This window comes from Neolamprologus brichardi, chromosome 4 (assembly GCF_056152115.1).
Source record: "Neolamprologus brichardi isolate AB-2024 chromosome 4, ASM5615211v1, whole genome shotgun sequence".
In the NCBI taxonomy this organism is placed as follows: domain Eukaryota; kingdom Metazoa; phylum Chordata; class Actinopteri; order Cichliformes; family Cichlidae; genus Neolamprologus; species Neolamprologus brichardi.
Window position 1 is genome coordinate 23,400,818 of NC_142107.1, and position 25,006 is coordinate 23,425,823.

Below are 25,006 nucleotides of genomic sequence, written 5' to 3' on the forward strand. Positions count from 1 at the left end.
TTTAACTCTCAGTGATGCCGCAGTGTTTGTTTGACTTTGGGACATGAAGAGGCGGAGTTTTGGACCCAGATGACTCCGCGAGGCTCCTGACTACGGTAGCTGTAATGCTCCAACAATCCATCGAGCGGTGCGGCTTCATAGCTCACCAAAGTCGTACTAAAACAATTTTTTTTACAGATTTTTGAGCGTCGTGTACCACATAAAATCAGTTAGAGGTCAGTAAGCACAACCAGAAGTCATACACAAGGCGCACTGTTGATTTTTGAGAATATTTAAGGATTTTAAGTGAGCCTTATAGTGTGGAAAATACAGTAGCATTTATTCATAAAGTCTAAAGAAGTCTACTGAAGAGAAGGAATGCTATATATTTTCTTTTTTTGATACATACTGGTTGTGAACACTGTCAAACACATGGTTTAGTTGTTCAGTTAGTCAGAGATCAGTTGACTAAAAGGGAGCATAGCTAATTGTTTCCACTGTCAGTAGCCGTCCTGCTATATGGATGGCAGTACTGTTATGTAAGTATCTGCTCCCACCCGGAAAGAAATATTTCATCACAGGATAAAGACGAATATTCCCGATCACTGTGATTGATTTGCAGTGACCTTTGCCAGCGAAATTCCCTCCACAGCATGATGGAGCCACAGTATGCCCTTTCTGTTAGGGTCAGGCGTTAAGGTTTTTCCTTCGAGTCGCTCGTCTCCCCCTTGCTCGCTTGCTTTCCCCGTTCCGTTCTGCTCCCGTCCATCTCCTGCATAAACAAAATCCCTCCTGCTTGATCTTTTCAAAACTCTCAGTTTGTCCTTTGGAGAGCCAAGGTTACCATGTCCATCGCTCCCTCCCGCTGCAGCAGAGATCTGTCAACAAACTTCTGAACACTTTCTCACTTGGAAAACTTAAAGAGGAGCGGGGCTGTCCCAGGAGGTAATCAAGCTCCTTCTCCTGCAACTGGTATCTTTAAACAGAATAGATAAAGGAGAAGCGGGTCATGCAGGAGAGCTCAGGTACTCTGCTGGAAAAGTTCAGTGTATTGATGTGCTGCAAAGGGCTAGTGCTTCACAGAGAGAGGAGCCCGTCAGACCGCAGGCTTGATACCTGCACCGCTAGCCCAAAGGGAGCTAGGTTAGTGCCCAGAGAAATTGACTTAGTGAAAAAAGATTACTCCCTCTTTCTGTCGTTTCTTTCTCTCCTTCTTACCCACACAAACCTTCTTTCACTCCTCTCAACTTTTGTGGAAAAGAAGAAAAAAACAGTCGGATAAATTACTGTTCTTCACTGGAGACTAATGATCTACTGGTGTCTTTGCGTCCTGGCCCTGAAAGTGGTGAAGAGCTTTGATGATGGAGGATTGCGGCTGACAGATAAAAGCTGGACCCCTCCAAACCTCCTCCCCCCCCACCCACCACCACCACCACCACCACCTCCTTCAGATGCTCCCCATCTCTCCCAGCTACTTAGTTATGAGCTCCAGCGTTATTTCTATAGTCACCCATTGTTATTTTATTTCATCTTTGCCCCGAAAGTTCAAGCTGGAGGCAGAGGAAGAAATCGTGGTTGCCTCTCGCTCTCCATCTCTGCCTTTGTCTCCATTCAGCTCTATTTCTGTCTGGATGCATTCATCGTGTAAAGGAATTTGACGACGTGTCGGTCTCTTAATGCGTTTCTAAAGGACAGGTTTCCTTTAGCTAGTCCTCCTTTTCAGGTAAATGGATAAACATTTGCATTTTTTCTAACACATTTCTTCTATCAAGTGACAGAATTACACAAAGAAAGGTCGCCGTTTTGAACATTACACACCTTAAAAATCTTCAAAGCTCACACTGATCTCTATAGTCTCTGCACTGCCTTCTTTACCTTCCTCTCCTGACTTTAACGAAGCTGTTGCTGCTTTTAAGAAAACGAGCTTTGTGCAAATTCACCTGCATTACTTAGTAAATTTCTGCAGCGAGCCATTAAAAGGTTGAGAGAACTTGAACTCTGAGAAAACGTGACTGTTTCTGAGCCCTTTCCCTTTCCGTCCGCACTCCTCACTTTTTCACCCGAGCGCAATTTGATTGGACTTGATTTGATTTGAGCCCTGCCACTTTCAGTTTGAATAAGGTAACCAAGAGTTATTTGCTAGGAGAGACAAGGGCCTCACCGGATGGAAGGTTTGATGAATTTTCGCACTGCTTAAAAATTCCAGCTTTGCTTTATTCAAATGTAACACATGACTACAAAGACCCAGTGTTTGATGAGGTGTATGAGATGTAAATGTCGGATGGAGCCTCTCCACTTATCTGCCCCACCGAGGAAGGTGCCCAGCATCGTAATCATCTGATCTGAATGGATTCAAAGTGTGCTCCTTGATGTGAATGAGTGCTGCTCCATTGCTTTGACGGGGGGAGCGGTACAGTAACATCCCCTGGGGGCTCCGTGGATCAGATGGAGCAGGCTGGGAGATGTGTGCGGCAGCCTCTCAGGGATCTGTGAAGACTGCAGTTATTTTTCCAGGAATCCATTTTTGTTTGGGGAAAGCCGCTTTAAATCTCAGATTCCGCTACATTGGAGTTAAATTTGTATCTGACTATATCAGTGTCTCCTAAAAAATCCACTTCACTTCCTTTTCTGTTTTTTTTCTCCAACCTGTGTTTGTCGTTCAGTCATTTGAAATGACTCCGCTCTTGTATGTATAGTCAGCCACGCTGGAGAAGCTTGCAAGCATAAGATGGAAATGCATGCAAATTTTAGACCTCTTGCTGCAGTGACCAAACCAGAGGCAATATTGGACGCCAAAATATGTCAGTCATAAAGGCGTAAACATTATGAGTTTGGAGGAGTGGCAGTGCAGCAAGCATTTGATTGGTTTTCACTCATTCGCCTTTTTTTTTTTTTTTGTAGTTTTGGTCAATGGTTAGCTGAAAACGAATTGTTTGGGTTAAGCTGGTGAAATCTGCATGAATAGATTTGGAAATTTTTCATATTGACACTTACCTAGTGTCCTTTATGATGAGCATCCATGTGTGATGAGTCGGGAGTCAGAGATGCTTCTCGCCGTTGCCATAAAGGATGCTCAAGGACACCTTGTGCATATATTTAAGACGTCAGCAGCTTGGAGAAAAATCGCCATTTTTGACATCCTAGTAGTGACAAAGGGGCTGCCCGTAACCGTCGAGGAAACTGCATCAGCTCCTTTATTTCAGTACATATGAAATCACCCGCTGTCACTCTACAGTAGCAGGCAGGAACGATATCAGCAGGAATTTATGCAAATCTTGATTAGCTCAATGAAGAATGATAAAATATCAGAGATATGAACTATTAAACAGCAGATGTTTAACAACACAGCAGATGTTTTATATCACCAGCAGCGAGAGGATACATAGGCTTTTCACTGCTGCTGCCGCTGTAGCTAATAAGCGAGCTCGTGGATAAGTGCGTGTCTACCTCTGCGCGTGGCCGAGCCTCCGGACGGCCGTGCCTCTGTCTGGGGGCAAGCTAAGCTTAAACACTTTGTGCATGTGCTGCTGAGAGTCTGTGTGTGCACAGGCCTGTATTTGTCACTGTGTATTTGCGTGTGAGCTCTAGACCAAGCTGCTCACAGCCTGCCTGTCTCTTGTCCCCCCCTAGAGGGTCATTCAGCCCCTCTCTCAGCCTCTAATCCCGTCTGTCCGGGGGAGATAGAGGGGAGCAGACGGCCACATCACACCCGGGGCGCCGCAAACACAATCACCAGCCTTTCACAGACACTTAACGGGGCTTTGCGCTTGTTCAACAAGGCAAAACGCGGCAGGAGGGATCAATTTAATACAAGGCCTGACTCAAATGGAAAGAGGGTAAATAAATAGGCAATGACAGCGAGGACTGTTGCACAATTTGTGTAGTGGCTTTCCACTTTCTCTCAGTCTCTCCTTTGTTGCTCTTCGCTGTAGCACCTATATGATTCCTCTTCCTCCCTCTGTGACATATGGGGCTGAGCTGAGGAAGAGCAGCCCCGGTCCCTCTCTCATCAGGCTGTGTTATTTTAATAAATCACTTCTGCCATTGCTTGGTACATTAATTCCCCAGGCCCAGAGGGCTGTGTTACCACTAGCAGCGATCTGCATGAGGCGCTAAATGATGTGGGGGATCCCCCAGCGAGAGAACAGAGGCTCTCTGAATCTTCCCTCCATCGCAGCATTGTCGGTTTGGCTCTCACCCTGGGCTCGCCCAGTTCTCAGCACAAATCGTATTCAGAAAGGAAGCCGAGGCCTCATCGGGCACGCGTAGCCGAGAGGGAAGTCACCTGACGCCTCAGACACCAGCCCTCGTGTAGCATTGTTGCGCTTCGTCACTTCAGGGCATTGCGGTGCGATGCATCTGCGCTCGCATCCATGAAGCGCTCCTTTCCACAATGTCAGCATCAGGCATTAGTAGAAGTTGCAAGGACAGTCCTCACAGCAGCATTCAGGTTTAACACGATTAAATGCGTGCCTTCACATTAACAGAAAAGGCAAACCCAAGACTGCAGAAGCTCACGTCTCTTTCCTGCGTCTCGAGTTGGTCAGTTCAGACATGGTTGCTGCTGCTAACACGATCATGAAGAGGCAAAGGCTGGTGTAAGACAGTCTGAGAGTCTCACTCTGTCATGGGCGAAAAAATTAAAATTGTGTGCGTATGTATTAAACCGACGCTCTTTCTGCACACACGAAATTAGAACGGGGTGCAGAGTTTTTCCTCAATAACATCTATTAGAAATTAATATTGCTCCAAGCAGCAATGAGCACACAGCGGTAACTTTATTATCCGTCTCAGGATCGGTCGGCGCGGTGCACGATCGAGAGGGCTTTGATCGAGTTCGGGTAGCACAGGACGCGAGTGCCACGGCTCATTCTGTCAGCGTCGGGCGTATCTCTGAATAGAGCCAGGAAAAAAAAGCAATAGCAAAGTGACCACGTCTGGAAAAATAGATTAAAAAATACAGATGAATCCAATGTTTTGTAGCCCATGTCAGAGAAACGCTCGAGTCTCACTGCAGTGTAATCTACACCTTCTCTTACAGTCCTCTTCAGTTTGCAGATACGCTCTCTCCAAATGAAATTCCATCACATTTTCTTGCAGCGAGATGATCATAGCTCTCAGAATGAGCCCCGTGTCTGCAGGTGGTGGCATACATAAACACTACGTAGACGTAGCTGTTTTACATGACCGCTTGATTGAATTCAGCACGGTGCGACTGCACAGACGCAGGTGGTACGAGTAGGACACCAAAGTGGTAACACTCGCACCGGTAGTGTTGGTGGGAGCGAATGTATTTCCCCACCGGGGTTACCAGACGCCACCGTTTCCCTTCCAACACCTCAGCGCTCGGTTCGCCGGCTCTCCGCTTCTTTCTTTCTCTATACATTATAACTCCTTAGACAGAGGTGAGGTTGCTATTGGTATGCACAGACAACACCGGCAGATTCACCACCCAGAATACCACTGGGAGATTATACCCTTCCTGCTCCACGCAGCAGGGATTCGGCTACCGTAAATAGAGCGCTTGGGAGTGTGCTGTGTGCCCAGAATGACAGAGCACTGCAGTGGCTGAATACTCCAGCCAGACGGCGAGCACAAACTCAAGGACTGCCGCAAATACAGTAATCTCTCATGCTTTTGGTTGTGGTTTTTACCTTTTTCTACAGGGACTCAGAAATCGTCGCGCTGGAGATCCATCTGGCTGATTGTCAGTGTGCACTGGGCAGCCGTTGGGGCATGCAGGACATGAGCTACAGACAAAATCTGTTGGACTTTAGAAAAGAAAGCAGGAGGCCAGAGTGGAAAAATAATAAAAAAGCTGCTCACAGGAACCGTGCATCAGTCAAGACAAGAATTCGGGCCTACTTACAGTTTTCAAAGGAGAAAATTGGGCCATTTATTTGCTTTTTGCTCAAAGATTAAATGAGTTTATTAATAAATAATTCATTGTATGCTTGTATCAAATCTTCCGAGGGACGTAAGTCGTAGCAGCGCGTTAGCATGCCGATTGTATCATGAATAAAAAGCAGGAGTTCGTCTAAAGGCTTATGCAGAATCAGACAAAACCTGAATGACAGTGAGAGAGGTAATTTGAACGAGTGTAATGACTCGCTGTTGCTATGGTGTGCAATGACACACAGTGGAAACACAGACGCAGCACAGTGAAATCCAAGAGGAGAAGCGCTTCGGCACGTTTTAGCAACAAGCTACCGATTACGTTACGACGGGATAATTAACGCAAGTGTGCGCCAAACTTTTTTGTTTTTTAAGGCGACGTTAATACAAGTTTAATTAAAACATTTCATGGTCATTTTCAGTTTTCATCATCGAGTATTAGCAGCTTCTCTTTTTCTCCTCCACATCCCGATTTCCATTTGTCTTACGTTTGACCCATTAAAACTGCATCTGTGCATTTGACTTAATATGGGCACGGAGGGCTGTCTTAATTAATAAGCAGGCATCCACCAAACTAATCTGCCTGTGTTGTGAAGTCTGTCCTTTCCATTAAGTGGGACTCACATTATCTCCTAATCAAATTAGTCACTTAATTGTGGCCCTCCCTTGATGGATCCCATGAAAAAAGGAGTGCCGTGTTTGCTGCAGGGGGATGTGTGAAGATGGAACACGGCTGTTTCATTACGATATGAATTTTTTAATAACCAAAGCGTTCACTGTCATCTTCTTGCTTTGAACCTTGGCAAAGGGTGAAGTTGAATTTGACATTTTATCCACTCACACAGTTGAGTGTCTGGCTGCTGTGTTGGGGCTAAGTACCATAGCCCAGGGCCACTACCCAATTGCCCAACAGGGGATTGACCCCTGTCATCCACTGATCACTAGTCTGCTTTCTTAATCACTCCCCCGCATTGTCTACTGCACTACTTGATCTCAGTCGATGCATTAACTCCTTCATCCCTCTTAGAGCTGCTATTCCCCAAGTCATGATTAAGGAGTGAAATCTGATGTTACCAAAGATTTCGCTCCATCCGTCCATCCTTGGACAGATTGGCTCCTGAGGGGAGGGTCTCTAGTTTTAAGGAGCCAAGTCCGCCCCTGCGGCGTTACAGCGCGGGCGCGGTGGCCGGGGGAAACCCCGGGTCCTGATGAATGGAGGTATGTGTGGTCGTTTGTCCCGCTGATTGAGTTTTATCCCCTGCCCTTTCACAGCAGCCAGACAATAAAGAGAGCCACATCCAAGCGTGACAGGTTAACCTAACAGTAATAGAATACTCTTAATAGTCTGGCCTCAGCCAAAGTCCACGGCGGAGACGTCCAAATAGCCAAGCTTCCTTTGTGGCGGGAGTGGAGGTGCGAGGGGGGGGGGACCGGCTCTCGCTGTTGTTGTGTGATGGAAGCAAGGACAAAGAGGGCAGCTTGATGGCTTAATGTGCGGTTTGATCGCTTCGTTGGGTGAAATTGAAGTTAGTGAGAGCGACCAAACACAAGGGAGGGGGTGTTATTTTCAAAATGGAAATTAGTCGTATACGAGCGTGACATCGACGCGCCGTATCGCTTAAATATTTTATGGGAATCCTCGAGCCTTTGCATTGGTGCAGATGCCGCGACACGGCGGCGGCGGCGTCTGCACAGAAAAGCACAATCAAAGTGAGCAAACTGTCAAAGGAGATTTGGATGATGTTGTCATGACGTTGACATGAACGTGTCTGTTTTCTGGCAGATAATCTTCACAAAGAGAATCCTCCGGGCTACACGCACCCGCGCAGGCAGAGCCTCTGACTGTTTGTTTCTGTTGCACCTCCGCTCGCAGTTTGTCATGTCTGACTCGGGCTTTAATTAGGCCTGCGAATTGAAGCGGCGGCAGCAGCAGGGCTGGGAGCCCTCTGTCCACAGCTCAGCCGTCCTCCACGGTGTCTCCTCGGAGGACCTCTCTGCTCTGTGTGGTTAAGATAATAGAGGCTCGCTCGGAAGATGTTAATTGAGGGGAGATAAAGTGCAGTAGTGGCTGCGGGGATGCACGGAGCGGGGGTGGAGGGGAAGGAGGGAGAGCTACCTGATTAGAGGCTGAGGTGTTTGACTTACAGCTCTTCTTTTGATGATGATATATGTAGCGCGAGATTTTTCAAGGAGAAAGACAGAAACGCACGAGGAGGAGCCTGAGAGATAGTTATTAAAGTTTTCCCCGGGGCGTTTCTGTTCTTTGCTGTGCCATTACTAAGTTACGCTCTCGGGTTTGAGTCCAGTTTCGAGGAGATTTTTGGGGGCTCAGACGGATCTGGCAGCCGTGCAGACGGGCAGGGAGAGAATCAACTCTACCTGGGCCTCGGATGTTGAAGCAGAGATGGAGGTGATCTGACCGAAACAGCTGAAGTGACAGAAGCTACATTAATAGTGGCATATGTCTGGAGCAGAGAGAAACTAAAAGGGAGAGAAAACAGACTCTCCACCCGCCCGGGAGAGGATGAAGGGAACGAGAAAGAGGAGGGGAGGACGAAAAAAGCAGAAAACAGTGCCAGCAGCCTCTATAATTGCCTCGATGCCGCTGGGATTGCTTTCATTCAATTGAAGCATTCTCTTTCTCTGTACATCGGAGGTGGAGATGGAGGAGGAGATGGAGGGGAGGAGGGGTCGGGCCGGGTGGCGTGGGCGGGCGGGAGATCCGACGGTGCCCTCCCTCTCCCAGCAACATACAGTGATGAGGGCGATAGCTCCCCTGTAGCGGCCGAATCTCTGGCATCAGTGTGAGCAACAGAGAGAGCGAGCGAGCGAGATTTAGTGTTTGTGTGAGAGAGAGAGAGAGCAGAGTACTGTGGAAGAGTGAGGCAGCGATAAGGAGGTAGGTGGACCACAGATCAGACCTGTCAGATGTGATTGCGCGGCCAAGTGCAACCCCGCATGTGAGCGTGTGTGTGTGTGTTTTTATATTTCCCAAAGACAACCAGCTTCCCCGCCCCCTTTCATCACAACACACACAAACACAGCATCGCTGCCCAAACACACGCACATTGCTCGAGGAATCCTTTTATTTCTTTATTTGGGCTCCTGTTGGTGCGTGCCTTAGATGCTCAGCTCCCTCCTCCTCTCTCTTCTTCTTCTCCTCCTCCTCCTTGTCCTGTTCTTCTCTCCTCCTCCTCCTCCTCTCCCCTCTCGCTTTGCCGCTCTCTCACAGCGTCGGTTTTCTTTTTTTTTCTCCTCTTCAATCTTGTGCAGGTTGTATCTGACGGAGGGACCGGTGCCGCGCTCCCATCCCCGCGCTCCTTCAGCAACAACACTGTGAGTATTCTCATGCTAATTTGGCTTCTCCAGCCTTCCCAACATCGGTTTTGTCTATTTCGCTTTCTTTTTATTCTTTGCCTCTTTTATGTTTTCATCCGTCGCGCCAAACACAGCGGCGGCAGCAGCGGGAGAAGCAGCGCGGGAAGGGAGAAAAAGAGGAATGAGAGAGGACATGCACAGAAATACAGAGAGAGGAGAGGAGAGGGGAAGGCAGAGAGGGAGGGGGGGGGAAAGGGATTTCTGCCGCCGCCGCTGCGAGCAAGCCGCTCTGCTTTCGGAGGTGTTTCTCCTGGAGGATGGTGGAATTGCCGAAGGGATGTAGGGGGCGGGTCTTGGTTTTGTGAGTAGATAGTTGTGCGAGAATGATAGGGGATGTTGTTGACAAGCATAGAGTGGCTCATCAGACAGCCGGGCAGCTGGAACCAAGGTTTTCTCTGTTGACTAAACTTCTGATTCATCCGTCACTTTCCATATTTACACGCGCACGCAGATAGATGCTTCTCCTCTTTCTTCTTTCTTTTTTTAACCGACGTCGCTCTCGTGGAGCGAGGACTTTTGCGCCGCCGTCGTTTTTTCTGGTGATGCCGTGCAGATGGGGGATGAATTGTAGATGGATGTTGCTCCTGGTCCAAGATGTGCTAAGCATATGCGTGTGCCATTCATAGCCTCAAACGCACTTTAATGACTACAGTAGCAGATGCACGAGTAGGATTTTCTTTTTAATTCAGCGTTTGTGCCCACGTACCATTAGTTGTGACGGGGTTTCAGGTTTTTAAAGAGGAAAACGCGTTACTACAGAGCTGTGCATGCTTAGAGTGCAGTGATTGTGCCTACTGTACACAATAAAGGGTAGTCAGTGTGTGTGTGGGTGCAGGGAGGGGGGGTCAGGAAGTCAGCGTCCATCCGTACATGCTGCTCTTTGATCAGAGGGCCACGTTTAGTCTGCCCACGACATGTGTCTGAGCCATATGAAGAGTGGGTGGGTGTGTGTGTGTGTGTGTGACGGAGCCAAGACGGGCCCTGTGCCCTCACTGCAACACCATAGCTAATGGGCACACGGGTCAGCAGGGTTGGACGCTCCTCCGCTTGTGCAGATATGTCAGCAATACTAAAAAGCCTGCGAGGCCTTCACGGCAACTCACGAAAACACCGATCTTTGCGAGGCAAAAAAAAATGCCCATATTGGGCCAACAAAACGCTCACAACACACTTTGGCAGATTCATTTGGCAGAGTGAAAGGGATTGATCTGAGCGTGGCAATTAGGCAAATTTCAGAACTAAGCATCTGGCGAGGCGAGAACGCTTTGCCTGGCAGAGGATTACCATTTTAGTTCCATTTTCAGACAACGCAGCCCAGAATGTGTTATTTCACAGCACTCCAGCAGCACAGCGGCTCGGGCGAAACCCGGCGAGCACATGAAGGATCTCTGTGCAACGTTTCTGCTGTGTATGTTGATTCCCACAACCTGCAAAGTCGAAGCAGCGCGCTGATTAATCGCGATTAGGTTTAATATGCGTATTCGAAAGCAGTGGCGGCCCGGCCTCCCTTTCCTCTGCCTTTATGAAAATGAATCGTCGGAGTAAAATGCCTGGGATGATAGCAGCCTGCCGATGAGCTTGCTTTCTAAAGTAGGCTGATATAAATGAGAACCATTCCCCCAATTACGGAAGATTAGGTTACCCTCCACCAATCTGAATCCTTAAATCCCTTCTGTTTTTACAGCTCTGTCTGGCGAATGTAATTCAGCCTCGAGACCTGGGCAGAATAGCAATAAAAGAAGGTAGAAACTTTAGCAGTGAAACCCAGGCAGTAAAAATATCCATTGGGAGAGAGCTAAAGCACATGATAATTGACACTGCGCTGTGTTGCAGTTGGCTGTAATTAACTGTGTAACAGAGGTTGTCAGTCGGAAAGAGAGAAAGCCCCGACTATCTTAGTGCATTTAACACACTTGAAAGTGCAACGTTTATCGTGTCTTTGCAGCTTTCACCGAGGGTGCGTTTCAGGTTAGCGGGGGCCTCTCGCCTGTATTTATCCAGATCTTTTACTACAGGCCCAGTCAGACATTACGCGCCGCTTCCTTTATCCTTTGTTCGACAGTTTCAGTGCATGAAAAATCAAAAGGAGCCATTGTTTCTGGGGCGAGCGCAAAAAAGCTTATCATCTATTTTTAGTGCGCTTTTCCTCATTGTTGCCTGGGCCACGATTCGTGCTTACGTCTAGCAGGAGTGTGCCATAAACTATGTTGTGCTTCGCAGCCAGGCGCTGGCTGCGGTGACAACTCTCACCCACACGCTAGTGATCTATGAGCCATATAGCACCGACCCCCTGCCGCCTCGCCAGCCGCTTTCGAACGCGCGCGACCGCAGCAGTGTCGTTCTGCCCGCGTGATAGCACCCATATGCGCGCGGAGCACCTGTATTAACGTGACGCGCTAAGCCTTTATTTCTCATCACTTATCACAAGCCGCTACACGCTGTACCGAAAAGGAGGGGAAAAAGCTCATAAAGATAAAAATCACATTTCACTAGAGGGTGCTTGTGTGACAGTGATATATGCTGTGAGCATCCTGCCACCTCATTGAGATGGGAGTGAGTTCTGGGTGGGTAAATCAATTTGTGCAAAGGCTGTTGGCGCTAGTATTGGTTTCGTGATATGATCTTTGCTGTCCGTTTTTAGAGGTCAGCGAGAGCGCCACGACAAGGGCGAAAGAACCTGACCGCGTTCTCTTGTTCCTGGGCTGCTAAATGATCTACACCAAGAGGATTGTGGGTAATCAAAAAAGTATACACATGTTTTTCCAGGTGTAGGCGCTATGGATTCTCTATTAAGAATGCACGCTCATCCATTATCGCGCGTGTCTTGATAGAGTATCCACAGCCAGAGGCGAGCTCTGTCTGCGCATTAATCGGCGTAATTACTCAGCGAAGGTGACGGTGATTATGGAGGTGCGTCTGAGTGCAGATACCAGTGGGAAACTGGGGAGGGGGGGGGACCTGGTGGTAGACCTGTCAATAGGTGAGCGCAACTCTCATCTCTGGGATCTCTGGTCGGGAAGAAACGACAGGGAGCCATTCCCTGGTGTCCGCCTCGTGGCGTATCACGTAAAAGACTTTATCTTATACCGCCGAGAACTACTTTGAGCTTTCGCCGTCAGTTCAGAACATCCCTCCTTCTCCCTCTTGAAATAATTTTTAACTCTACTCCAAAGTCAAGTACCCAGCGGACCAAAACAAGTCAAAATGCATGTTTGAAAAAGAAAAAATAAGAACCAGAAATAAAATAATGCTAAAAACTATGATTCATACTGACTCAATCTAGTAATATTTGGAGTATGTGTGAGAGTAAAACAAGCTCTTTGAGCTTTGGCTGGGAACAGCATTTCCACTTTAAGAGTTTTAATCCTTTTGTTAGTAAGATACTGATCTCGTGACTGAATGGAGAGCTCAGTTAATGCTTCAGCCACATGAGAGTAAAAATAGGACGGCGACCTTCTTGTGACCAGGAAAAAAAATGGTTGCACAATGATTGCACGTGATGGTTTAGCAACAGCCTCAACCTTGGCAACGGTTATCGATCGACTCCAAACGACTCTGAGTCTGATTGGTGAAGGTTTACAAACCATTAGCATCTCATTTATAAATGCACGGTTTGCGACACATGCAACAGGGGACTCGACTCAACTGGTTATGTTCCTATATGAAAGCATGCAGAAACGACCATTTGTCACAATTTGTGAAGGAAATTCGCTTTCCCATCTCTAAAATTACATGTGCAGATTTGCAATTTTCGCCGACTTATAATTTACTTGTCATATTATCATTGATTGCATGCAATTGCCAACTTGAGTCCATCCAGTCACAAACTAAAAGCAGACTGATAACAGCGTGAGTCTGTCTTATTGAGCTTTTATTGATATCTTAATGAACCAAAGGCTACGTTCACACTGCAGGCGAAAGCGCATCAAATACGATTTTTTTGACCCTATGCGACCCATATCCCATCATGGTGTGACAGTGTGAACGGCACAAATCCGATATTTTCAAATCCGATCTGGGTCACTTTCGTATGTGGTACTGAATCCGATACATGTCTGATGTTTCAGAAAGCGACTGCTGTTTGATGGTCAAGTCGCATTAAATCCGTCTTTTACGTCACTGACACAAGACAGATGCCAATTATCAGCGCCGGAGAAGACATCGCGAACGCTTCCTGGTCATCCAGTGAAACTGTTGGGAAGACAACGTTGGAGAAACGTGAACATTTTATTTGTACTGTATAATCTGCGGATTCTGACAGAAATCTACAGCTATCCTTTGAAGCACCGCTCCTCTAAAACAGCAATAAGGATCATTATTAAGTTATTTACATTATTATGTAAATAACAAAATAAAGCAAAATTTGGGAAACGTGAAGTCCGAAACAAGTCTTTATGTTAACGGCCATCAGTCAAACAATACTGTTGCTCTGGGTCTAAACAGAGCGCGTTGTGTGTGACGTCTTCTTTTGCGCATGCGGCCGCTTTGAGCGTTCACACTAGAGCGCGTTTGCTGTCGCATTTTATTTGTAGTGTGAACGAGCAGACAAAAAAAATCGGATTTGATCAAAATTGAATTGAGCATTAAGACCTGCAGTGTGAACGTAGCCAAAGTCGCACTGAAAACATCGACTGACGAGTGCTCGCAGAACTGCTCGCAACTAGTTCAGTGTCCGTGAAATGTCTGGTTCATTGCCGTCACAGTACTTTTGGTCATCCTGCAGTCTGTTGTTTTCCTGGTGGGACTTTAGCATTTGGTGGGACTCGACAAAATTACAATCACAACGTTTCAATGTGCAGGACCCCATGGTTGTGTCCTGCACATCTTTAAAGAGAAATGCATGTCAATTATCAAATTTAAGGTCATTAAACGTTTTATTTTCACCCTTGAAGTCTTCTATTTTGAGATTATCACGTTCTATATTTGCAGCTATCTCATATTGATGCCTTTTTTAAAATTATGTGCTTAAAAGCTTCATCTCACATTCACTGAAGGTTTTACACACACCATGAAAAGAAGAAAAATAAGCTTTCAAATACAAGTTTGGAGATATTTGGCTCCGAGATGAAAAATACCAAGAATATCCTGAAAGTCGAAGGAGCAATTTTGATGCAAAAAAAAAAGTTTGAAACTTGGAACAATGAGTTCCTGAACAATCAAGTCCCATATGAAACCAGAAGAGCACACTATGCTTGTATTAAAAAAAGATAAGGCACCAATGGATTCTTTCATGCCTGCTGCTAGTACACCGTCATCTCCTGCTGGTACGCTGACTGGTAAAATTGGACGTATTGATGAGTTCTGTTAAACTGAATCTCTCAGTAATTCTTTTCAGCGACTGCTAAACTGCTTCGTGGGTTGTTTTTGTTTTTTTTTGCACACAATCTGTATTTTTAAGATGTTTTCTGACTCTGAACTTTTAGATACATTCAAAAAGATAAAGCATTTGTTGATTTGGTAATGTTGCTGTGTGGAAATGCTTTGCACTTCTCTTTGTTTAGGCTTTTAAAAGGTTTTAAATTTGACTTTAAAAAAGAAAGTGTGCGGCAATCTCATTCCAACAACAATACTGGAGCTTATTAGATCGTCTGTGGTTTGAATATTGAATTATAGCTGAGCCTCAAGAGCAAGGATGTTACCACTTTGGTCACCAGCTGTCATATGATAGTGGAAAACAAAAAGGAGGGAGTGCATGGAGTGATATTATTCCCTGTTCAAGTGTACGCAAGTAAGAAAAAGGTTTCAAGTTACATCATCTAATTCACCGTTCGTGAAGACGTCACTGTACCGGCCGCACTCTTTGAGTGACTTGTGATCTCTGGGAACTGCAGTGCAAAATCACCACAGCAACTACTGCTTAGCAACAAAGATGTTGCCATCATAAAAAGATGGGGGAAAAAAACAAAACAAAGAAAAACAACAACAACAAAAAAAGATTAGCTCTCGGAGTTGTGACTTGATTTAGTGTGTTAGAATCTAATTAGTTTTATAGCACCGAGCGGTGCGACGGTGGCCGTACAGATGTTCGGCGCGAGAGATGCTCGTAAAGAAAAGGAGACGGCTGGTCAAATCAAAGCCGTCGAGTCAGGGAAATAAAAGCGGAGGAGGGAGAAGCGAACGCGCTCCAGCTCTGAGGGCTCTGTATTGTCTGTACAAGGGCAACACAGTTACTCTTTGCGGTACATTTCAGGAATGTGTCTTATAACATTGTCAGCGTGCTGGCTAATAGGAAAAGCATTGTTGGCCATAATAAGTGAATGAGTTTAATAGGTGAATGTCTTCCACTTCCCTTCTTATCTCGGTGACTTTCACTTTCTCGTACCGCCCGCAGCAAGTAATCATGGGAAATATATGAGTCAGAGACGCCGTTTTTAATTAGGGACAGTTTTTAGCATTATGGAAAGAAAAAAGGCTTTTGACTTTTGGATGTCTTGAAAGAATTTTTCCGTGCGCGCACACACGCATGTGGAGCCATTTTCTTTGAGTTTGGCTTTCTCATTAATCACAGCAGAACCACGGCTGATACTAGCGTACGGGAGAGGGAACCAAGCTGGAACGACAGAGTCGAATATTTGAACATCTCAGTGCTGATGTGTGCAAAGCAGAGCGTGTGTCTGCAGGGGAGGCTTTGAAATTTCATCCACTCCATCCCTTTTAACTCGGCGGAGGGGATGTGTGTGTCTCGCTCCAGTTGGCCAATGGCACGTTAGGAAGCTCCTGAAAATCCCCGCCGCTCGCATCCCCCCCCCATCCGCCAACCATTCACACACGCGCACACACACGCACACTCCTCTCTATCTCCCTCCCCTCCCCTCGCCTTCCACTCCACAGACCTGCACTGTGTCAGATAGTTTAATGTGAAATTGCTTTTCTTTCAAATTTCCCCCTGGAAACGCAGGTCGTCGCAAAATGTTACATCTCATAATGGCGTGTTATTGTTGTTCTTTCATACGAGTTCTTGGCTTCCGAGCGTAGGATTTTCAGCACGGAGCTGAGGTCACACTCGGCTATTTTTCCCTCCGCTTCTGCAGCCTCTCCTCTCCTTCCTCCCATCTCCGATTCTGCGGCGAACTCTTCCTCTGCTGCGCCCATGGTAACCCCGCTGAAAAATTTATCACCACCTCACTCTATGATTACGCTATGCATTAGCAGGGCTTAAATTTAATTTGTCGGCGGGCCCTCGCGGCAGTGCTACGGGCCCGGCCTATCAGAGACACTTTGTAAAGGGCCTGGAAGAGCCTCCCGGGGTGATCCTATCAGTCAGACACACTGTCAGCAGACACACTCAGTTAGTCAGCATTGAGTCAGAAATGTGGCCCAGCCAAGCCACACGCCACCGTTGGCTGCTCCGCTGGGCCGCTGCTGTGGGCATCAAGCTCCCCCGCCTGCCAATCAAAGCTCCAGCAAGGACGCTGACCTTTGTTCCCCTGCTCAAATGAATGCTCTTCAACAGGTGATCCGGCCGACTCCCTTGCCTCGGCGCGCTCAAGTTTAAATATAGCAGACTTTTCTTATCCGCCTTTCGCATTAGCCTGTTACAGCAGCACCGTGTGTTTGTGTCAGTAACCCTGTAGGATGGCGGCACATTGCTTCTATATTTTTAGACTTTATTCAGTACGTGTGTCAAACCTCCGACAATCGCCTCAATAATAATCACCTGTCCTAAAGTGGCTATTACTGTCTCCCACTCCTGTGATTTACATTAATACCCAGTGGTTAATGTCATGTTACTTTATTGGGAGTATGTGGAACATTAAATTCAAGGTGCTGCCTTTGCAGCTATACGCTGTGCGATTACGCTCCCTTATTTTTACTCTTACATTTTCATCCTCGCAGATGACTATCAAAATAGCTTGATCTGAGGCCACCACAGGCTGCTTTTATCGCCACTCGCCGAACGAGAAGGTCAATTTTCAAGGCATTTGGCGGGGGGAAATGTTTAAACCGTCTAGTTACTAAGAGAACCACGAGGGCCTCGTTCTTCCCGCGGCTCTAATTGGGATCCATTTTCATTTTCATATGGTTTTAAATGTCAAGAACAGAGCACGCGCAAAGTGTTTTGAAATTGCTCAGGAAGGCCTTGGTCCCTGGGTCACGCAGGTTGAAAGCATATTGGTTTATTATGAAAAGAAGACGTGGTGTAAAAAGGCACTCTGCAGCTGAGTTTTACCACTGAAAAATGAAGAAAAAAAAGATGATGTTCTGCTTCTGACCTCATCCTTGGTCTGCTGGGAACATAATGTCAAAAGTTGCCAGCCCCTTCTTCATTTGACAGAAACAAATCCTCTGAAAGGACTCCCCCTCCCAGCGTGGAGGCTGTACACTCTCTTCACGCCTGGGTTTCCTCTCACAGTCAGAGGATATACAAGGCAGGTTGACTGGAGACTCCTAGTTCCTGAATTTTATGAATGGAAATGTGCAATTTTCAATCTGTTTTCTACTTCTACTGCCACGAAGCGGGAATGCTAAAGATTCTTGATGTGACAACATATGAAAATAACTAAATTTGGTCTGATATCACTGGTGTTTCTCACTTTTGTTTAAAGAAAGCTCACGCTCATCTCTCTTAAATCCACCCCCTCCTCCAGAAAGTATTGTGGAGTGCATGCATTACATAAAGCCAAATATGCTTTCATATCACCAGGAATTATACCATTAGCAACAGGGATCATTAATGGATGTTCTAGCACCATTTAGTCAGCATCCTGAAGACTAAGAATAGCTATCCTGTCACATGTAGGGTACCAGTTGAAGCTCACATGGTGTCATTATGCTATAGTGAACTAAACTGTTGTTGAGTTAACATTTACTTCTTAAGATAAACCCCTGTGAAGTTCTTAATACTACCAGTTCTCTCGCTGTGTGCCTGAGATGACCATATTACACTCTCAGTGATATCAGACGGAGCACGAGTAGAAAGCATGTTTGAAACAGAGGATTTAGAGCAGTAGAAGCCTTCAGCGCACAGGGACTACTCGCTAACATCCTGAACTCCTGTCTAAAATTTTGGTGATGGCTAACATCAGCATCCATACTATATATATATACTATATATATATAAGTATAGCCGCCACGTGCTTGTATGCACGTCTGTCGGGGCGGATGGTGTCCTGGGGGATCTCCTCCCGGATCTGGACCAGGGCATCGCTGAGCTCCTGGACAGGCTGAGGTGCAACCTGGTGGTGTCGGATGAACTAAAACATCATGTCCCAGAGGAGCTCTGCTAGATTTAGGTCAGGAGAGCGTGCGGGCCAGCCAGCAGTATCAGTCCTAAAATAATGCAAGCATCCAAAATTAAACTAGGATGTTTGGAAATGACGTTTTCATAGGGGAGCTAATTATATATATGTGTGTGTGTGTGTTTATATCTTTGTTGGGACCAAAAATTGGAAGTTTACTATATTTGTGGGGACCAAAATCCTGGTCCCCACAAGTTTGAAGGCATTTTTGAGACTCAAAGTGTGGTTTTAGTGACAGGGTTACACTTGGGTTGTGGTTCGGTTTAGGATGAGGGTTAGGCATTCGTTTTTGATGGTTAGGGTTAAGGGGCTAGAGAAAGCATTGTGTCGATTAGATGTCCCCACAAGATATGAATACCTGACGTGTGTGTGTGTGTGTGTGTGTGTGCAACTTAAAACAATAAAATAAAAAGTAAAATATGTCCACTGAAATAAATGTGTGTATGTGTTGTAAAAATCAGTTAGTCAAAGGAAATATGATCACTATAGCCAAGATCAAAAGAAGACATAGAAACAAAGTATCAGTTGCACAATAAACACAAACTGTGTGAAAGCAGAGGAGAGGAAGCAAACCCACTGACTGTTGCATTTCCAGAGAAAATGATCTTAACGCAGTGCTAAATCGTACTTTTGTGCATTATACTCTGAAGGAGCCCTTAGCCTAGAAAACTGTTCTGCACCTAAAGCATGCAGGCTGCATGCGATCTTGAATCGCTGTTAGGTCAATAATTAAATTCCCCGGAGGCCTGATTTTGTATCTGGGGTTCAAATGCAATTTTTCTCCCCCTAACAGTGTATAATCCCTCGTCCGGGCAGGCCTGTATTTCTACCTTAAACATCCCTTTCATTCCTTCATTTAATAAATGACACCCAGAGGACGAAACGGGGACAAGTCCCCGCTGACACCTGTGAAATATAGACTGATAATGCTCCTGCCACTCGCTTAATGCCGCTCCCTTCCACCTCCTTTTGTCTGACAGGCCAGCCCAGATGCATGTATCATAATGAGCGGATCTCGCCGCCGTCAATTAGGTGCATCTTAAGCACGTGACTGAAGAGATGAGGGATCTCTGCTTGCTATTGGGAATGAGCGTCATTTCTCCTCCGAGTGCACGTAGCATCACAAGCAGAGCGTCTATTGCTTTGTCTTTTTGGCGAATATGCGGTGATGGTCCCAGGGGCGGTGTGACGGAGAGGAGCGCGGTGTACCGGCGTCCGCGTGCAACCCCTCCCCCTCCTTTTTTTTCTTTTTTTTACAGAGAAAGAACTCACTCATTGTTTGATTTAATTACTTGCTTTAGACTTCAGCAATTATAGCTGAGCAGCACATATGTTAATTATATCTGACCTCACATTTTTGCTGCTCTGTTAATTGTTCGCTTAGATGACATTCTGAGATGACTGTCATTGCTGCTGCATATCGGGCAATTTAAAGGGAAAAAAGACCTTGGATGGCTTTGTGACAGATTTTGGTCAGTGGGAAAGTTTATACTGCAACACTCATTCAAAGTGGAGCTGGGGGGGGGCGTCATGACTTGTCTGTACATCCATCAAACAGAGATTACGTACACATCCTCCCTGTATCTACGAGCCTAAAGATGCCGGGCCCCTTCCTTTTTTTAATGCAGAACTCACTTCCTGTTGTTTACGAGATGATGCATTTTGTTTTTCTCTTGCCATTATTACCCAGGAAACATCTAAACCCACTAATGTCCCAGTTCAGAGCTCATTTTGTCTCTTCTAATGCACATTCCCTTCCGGATGTCCTAGGCTGCAGAAATCCATTAAAAATAGCTCGCAAAGACAAACTGCAACCTGAACTAATACATCATGTTAAACGACACATGTACTGCAATTTTTTGCGAGCGCTGTTTCGCCACGCGGCTTATTATCACGTCTAATGAGGACGGTTTTCACTTTTGCCGTTACTGCACGCTGTGGTGTAATTCCCCTGCCAGTGAGGAGGCAGAACAGAAGTTAAGGTAGCGTGGAAGGCAGATACACGTAGCCAGCTCTTCAGGCTCATTTCGTCTGGCAATATCGCTGCGGCGGCGTGACCGCGGCCTTACGAAGCAGTGGCAGGAGAAATGAAAAATGCACGTGCTGTTCGCCGTGATTGTATTTGTTAATGTAGCCGTATTGTCTCTGCGAGCTGTTTCTAATGGACTGTGCTTTTGTTTGTCACCTTAAGTGAGCGGCGATGCCTCTTGCTTCACTTCACCACGCTGGAGTTGGTTTAGGGAAAACAGGTGTTTTATTTAGGGAGGAAATGACACGTTACACTTGCTGTATTTCAGTCACATTTAGTCCAAGGTAGGTTGGCGAATGATGGGTTTAAAAAAAATGCACTTAAACTTGAATGTGGTGTTCACGCAGAGTCTGTCACAACCTATCCAAAGCTTCCTGGCATTACACGTTGACTCCGGATGCTAAAGAAAATGTTATGAGAGACACAAATTATGATAGACAATTTTAAAGAAAACCTGCCATTTGTGTTTTCTCAACGCCTCCCCGCCACGAAACGCGCTCAAATTGCTTTACTTGCTTTAATATACAGCTACGATTCAACCGCGTGCTCGCCGAGCAGCTCTGCTACGCGGGAAAGTCAGATCCGGCGGCCTGGCTTGTATAAAACGCACTAAAACCGTGTAAATATTGTCGTGTATTGTATATACTCAAGCAGGCTCATGTTATAATTATAATTGTCATTCCAATTCAGGCGTTTGACAGTCAACCAATAGCATCACGTGTTGGCGAGTTCCAGCGCGCGTCTGCTCGTCCTCTTCGTCGATTCTGTTTGCATTCGGCAGATGCTGTTTTCCTTTCCACGCTCGTATCTCCTGAGATATTAAATCATTTAGAGTTTTTCTTGACTGGTGCACATGTAACGTGGGCACAGATGATTTGTCCTCTTTGTGTTGGAAAAGTCACACAAGTGCTGGTTTCCCGGCTTCTTTTATAGCTGACTTTCCTTTATAGCTCGCTCGCACTCAACCTAATATGAGTCACCGCTGCGAGCAGCGTTTGTAGTTTTGATTTACTCCAAAGACCATTTTTTTTCTAATAGACGAGTTTTTAAAAATTTTTTTTTGCTAATGTCGTGTCGGTGTGTACGCAGGTTCGCCTGTTTTTGGAGATTCTGAGTTGATGGCAGCGCGCATTCATTAAGCGCAGTGGCTCGGGCTTCTTCCCACCAGGATTCACAGACAGCTGTCAGTTCAAGGAAGATCTCCTGCACTGATTGTGCATCAACATTCCCTCCGACTTCCCTCTCACAGCTCCTTACTTCAACATTTACATACCCATCAACTAGGTGACTGTCAGGGCGCATTATGCATGTCCTGCATGTCTCAGAATATGCAGGTTAATGTGTTTATTTCATTAAAGCTTATTAAAGCTTTGTTAACCCTTTAAGACCTACCATAGAACCAAGTCCGCCAGAGCTTATATTATATTTTTACATGCTGTGGAGCCATTTTTGGGAGCATTTCAAGTTGCTATACATCAATACAACCATTATAGCCCAGATTTTAATAATATGTCTGCATTAAGTGTATAGCAATTACATAAATTGCAAAAAAGTGCAATAAACTACAAAAAAATTGAAATTCGTTTTTGTTTTTTTAACATATATTTCTAGTTAGAGAAATTTAAGAGGCTTATCCCTCAAAACTGTAAATACAAAAAAGTTGCACAAAATAGTTTCCCACCACAGGAAATTTATTTTGAGTGTCTTCATAGTTTTATTTTTGAAATACACCAATTTTTATACACTGCAGGAAAAACGAAAATAAATATTATAATGCAAATTTGCAAAAAAGCAGCATATGCATCAAAATAAACTATTTCCAGCAGTGCAATATGAGTCCTAAGCATCCCAGAAACGACACAGAAAGTCATAAAGTCAAACATAACTTAAAAACACCAGTATAGGCTCATGAGGCCCGGACGGTAAAAAACTACACTTCCGGTTTTGGGCAGGTCATGGCGGACATGCGATAGTTTGCGCTGACGTCTATTCCAACATAGGAAGTGTTACGAACAGCTGATCGGATCGGCAAAGCGTGTTTCTGGAATCTTATGTTTTTGTTGCTGCAAGTGCTTTTTATGCAGTTGTTGCAAAGCTATATGTGGAAGGAAACTGTGACCGAGGACAAGCTGATGGCATAAGATGTAAGTACAACTCCTCCGGTTTCATATGCAAAAAAATTTATTGCGCTAGCTTACGTGGTTGCAGAGCTACCGGGATTTAAAAATAGTTACACAAAACAGAGCGTGCCCGCTCCAACCGGTTTTAAAGGGTTAAAGTATGATTTTTTTTAAAAATGGCACACCTAATATCATATGAGAGTTTATGGTGGTAATGATAGAAACATTGCCCCTACATACATGCTGCAAACGCAGCACCTTCATCATCCCACTGGGGTCATTTCTGTGTATTGTTGTGTCTCGTTGTAGTGCCGGCTCTCTCTCTCTTAGGTTCCTCTGCTCTACAAACACCTGAAAGAAACACGAGGGCATTTAGTTTTCTTTTACCGGCTATAATTGCTTAGTTTGCCTGCTGTTTTTGTTGGATAGGTGGTATGCACTGGGTTTATCAGTTTGTTTGCTGAAAACAGTTGCCTGCTTCAGCATCCATAGCTGATGTTATCAGCCCATTGAATGGCTGTTATCGCTTGTTATCACTCCCATACATATCACCAATAGGCGCCCTTCTCTTCTTAGCAGCCGGCTCAGTAGACTGTTATCATCAATTGTGATCGGTGATAAACAGAGGAACCCAGATTAAGAGCAGAGGCATCTAGAGGTCATGGGAGGAAGTGCATGTAAAGTCCCCAGTGGGAAATATGGATATTAATCAGAACAGTGATCTTTTACTAACCCTAACCAAGTAGTGTTGTATTAGTTGTGAGATAAATGCCTGTTTTAGAGCTGAGGATGAATGCCTCCAAGTCTCTGCAACATAATTAGCCCATGGTAATGTGTAAATATTCCTTTCAAAATAAGACACACGACTACAACACGGGAAAAGACCCAGGGGAACAGAGTTAAACAGAAATTTCACACCCGAGCCTCAACTCTCGCGGCCCAGTAACAAACTGGTCCATGGCCAGGGGGTTTGAGACCTAGAGGTCTAGAGGAGGACTCATTGGAAGAGTCCGGAAGTTTATCACTGGAAGCCTCAGAAATTAGATTAAGCAGATGAGGATAACACATTAAATATTGTGTCTTTTATTGGTTTTTCAGTGGTTTTACACTCAGATGTGACAGTAATTTGGTGCCTTTCTATAATTCATGTAATGTTAAGCAAAAATTACTTTCTTGATTTATCAGAAATGGGAAGAATAATTTGTGACAGTAAGTCTTACAGGCCTGTTTTTGTTTTCTGTGTGAGTGTCTGTAATATTGATTAGCAGATGTTTGGGGAAAAATAAGCTACTCACAAGAAATTTTAACCAGATGTTCCTTTTATTGTGTTTATTATATTTTATCTTGCTCTTCCTGTTCACTGCCGCAGTAAGGAGGTGTGTTTTTTTATTCATTGGTATTCAGACAGGCTGGCCCAGGGTGGCAATCTGTTAAAGAACGTGGAGGGGGGTGTCACCTCTCAGTTAAGGCAGCGCTGGCATCCTCGAGGCCCGGTGTGCTTGGACAGTCGGCCTCAGAGTTAGCAAGTGTGACTGTGGAGGAATGGATGCTAAATAACAGAGCCCGCAGCGCTGCCCTCCCGCCTGGCTGGCTAGCAGGCGTGACGCGACAGGGCTGAGGCCAGAGTCAGCTACAATCCATTACTTTTACCTGAGGAAGAGGAGAGGCAGAGCGAGAGCGAGAGAGATTGAGTTAAGGGCCGGAGCACCTTTCAGCACTCTCTTCTGCATGCTAATTCCACTAGCGCTTCAAAGGGGATCAAAATCTGCTGGCTGGGAAACGTGGCCTCTCAACTGACTAAAGGAAGGCGAAATCCCCTTTTCTGCTCGATGCCTCTCTAGCAGCCAGTTTGCACACATATGCATAATAACATACAGCTGCACGGTGGCTAAACGAAGTATTTTAAAGTAGAAGCTTCGTATCCTTGAGCGTTACGTCAGCTGGCTCATAAATTTCAAAAGGTATTGAGCTTGCTTATATAACTATATACACCTCTATATGTCTCCTATGGTTGAAGGGCAGCTCTTTCACAGGCTGAAGGGCGTCTCTAACCAGCTGAAATTGACAGAAGTCAACATTTTAGTTTTAAATTAAAAATTCAGGAAAATCAAGCGTGTTTTTTTCCCCCTTTCCAAATTCCTCACTCGCTCAGGGATGTCACACACACAAATCGCTGGCATCTCCTAAAATTTCCTGTGCACACCGGTCGGTGAACGCGATGAGCATTTGTGCAAAGAGCGTGATTTTTTTTTTTTGAGGCGCTGCTTAAAGCTATCACTATCGGAGTGGAAAGTACACATGACAACTGGTTTGCAGGTTCCAAATGAGAAACCACCACAAACAGCGTGGGTGTGGGCGGCAGGAGA

At 45.6% G+C, this 25,006-nt stretch overlaps 1 protein-coding gene across 5 annotated transcripts in view; it reads left to right on the forward strand.

The window, feature by feature from the left end:
• rbfox3b (RNA binding fox-1 homolog 3b) overlaps window positions 1–25,006 on the forward strand; it is a 448,440-nt gene that overhangs the window by 156,324 nt on the left and 267,110 nt on the right. For 2 of the 5 annotated variants that reach the window (XM_035912565.2, XM_035912566.2), the window contains one exon: window positions 9,148–9,210. The exons of 1 other annotated variant lie outside the window; for it this stretch is intronic. The gene's annotated coding sequence lies outside the window, so the exon portion shown is untranslated. Of the gene's footprint in view, window positions 1–8,678; window positions 8,774–9,137; window positions 9,211–25,006 lie in introns of those variants that run through there. 2 more of the 5 variants (XM_035912568.2, XM_087840098.1) reach the window with 2 other exon arrangements.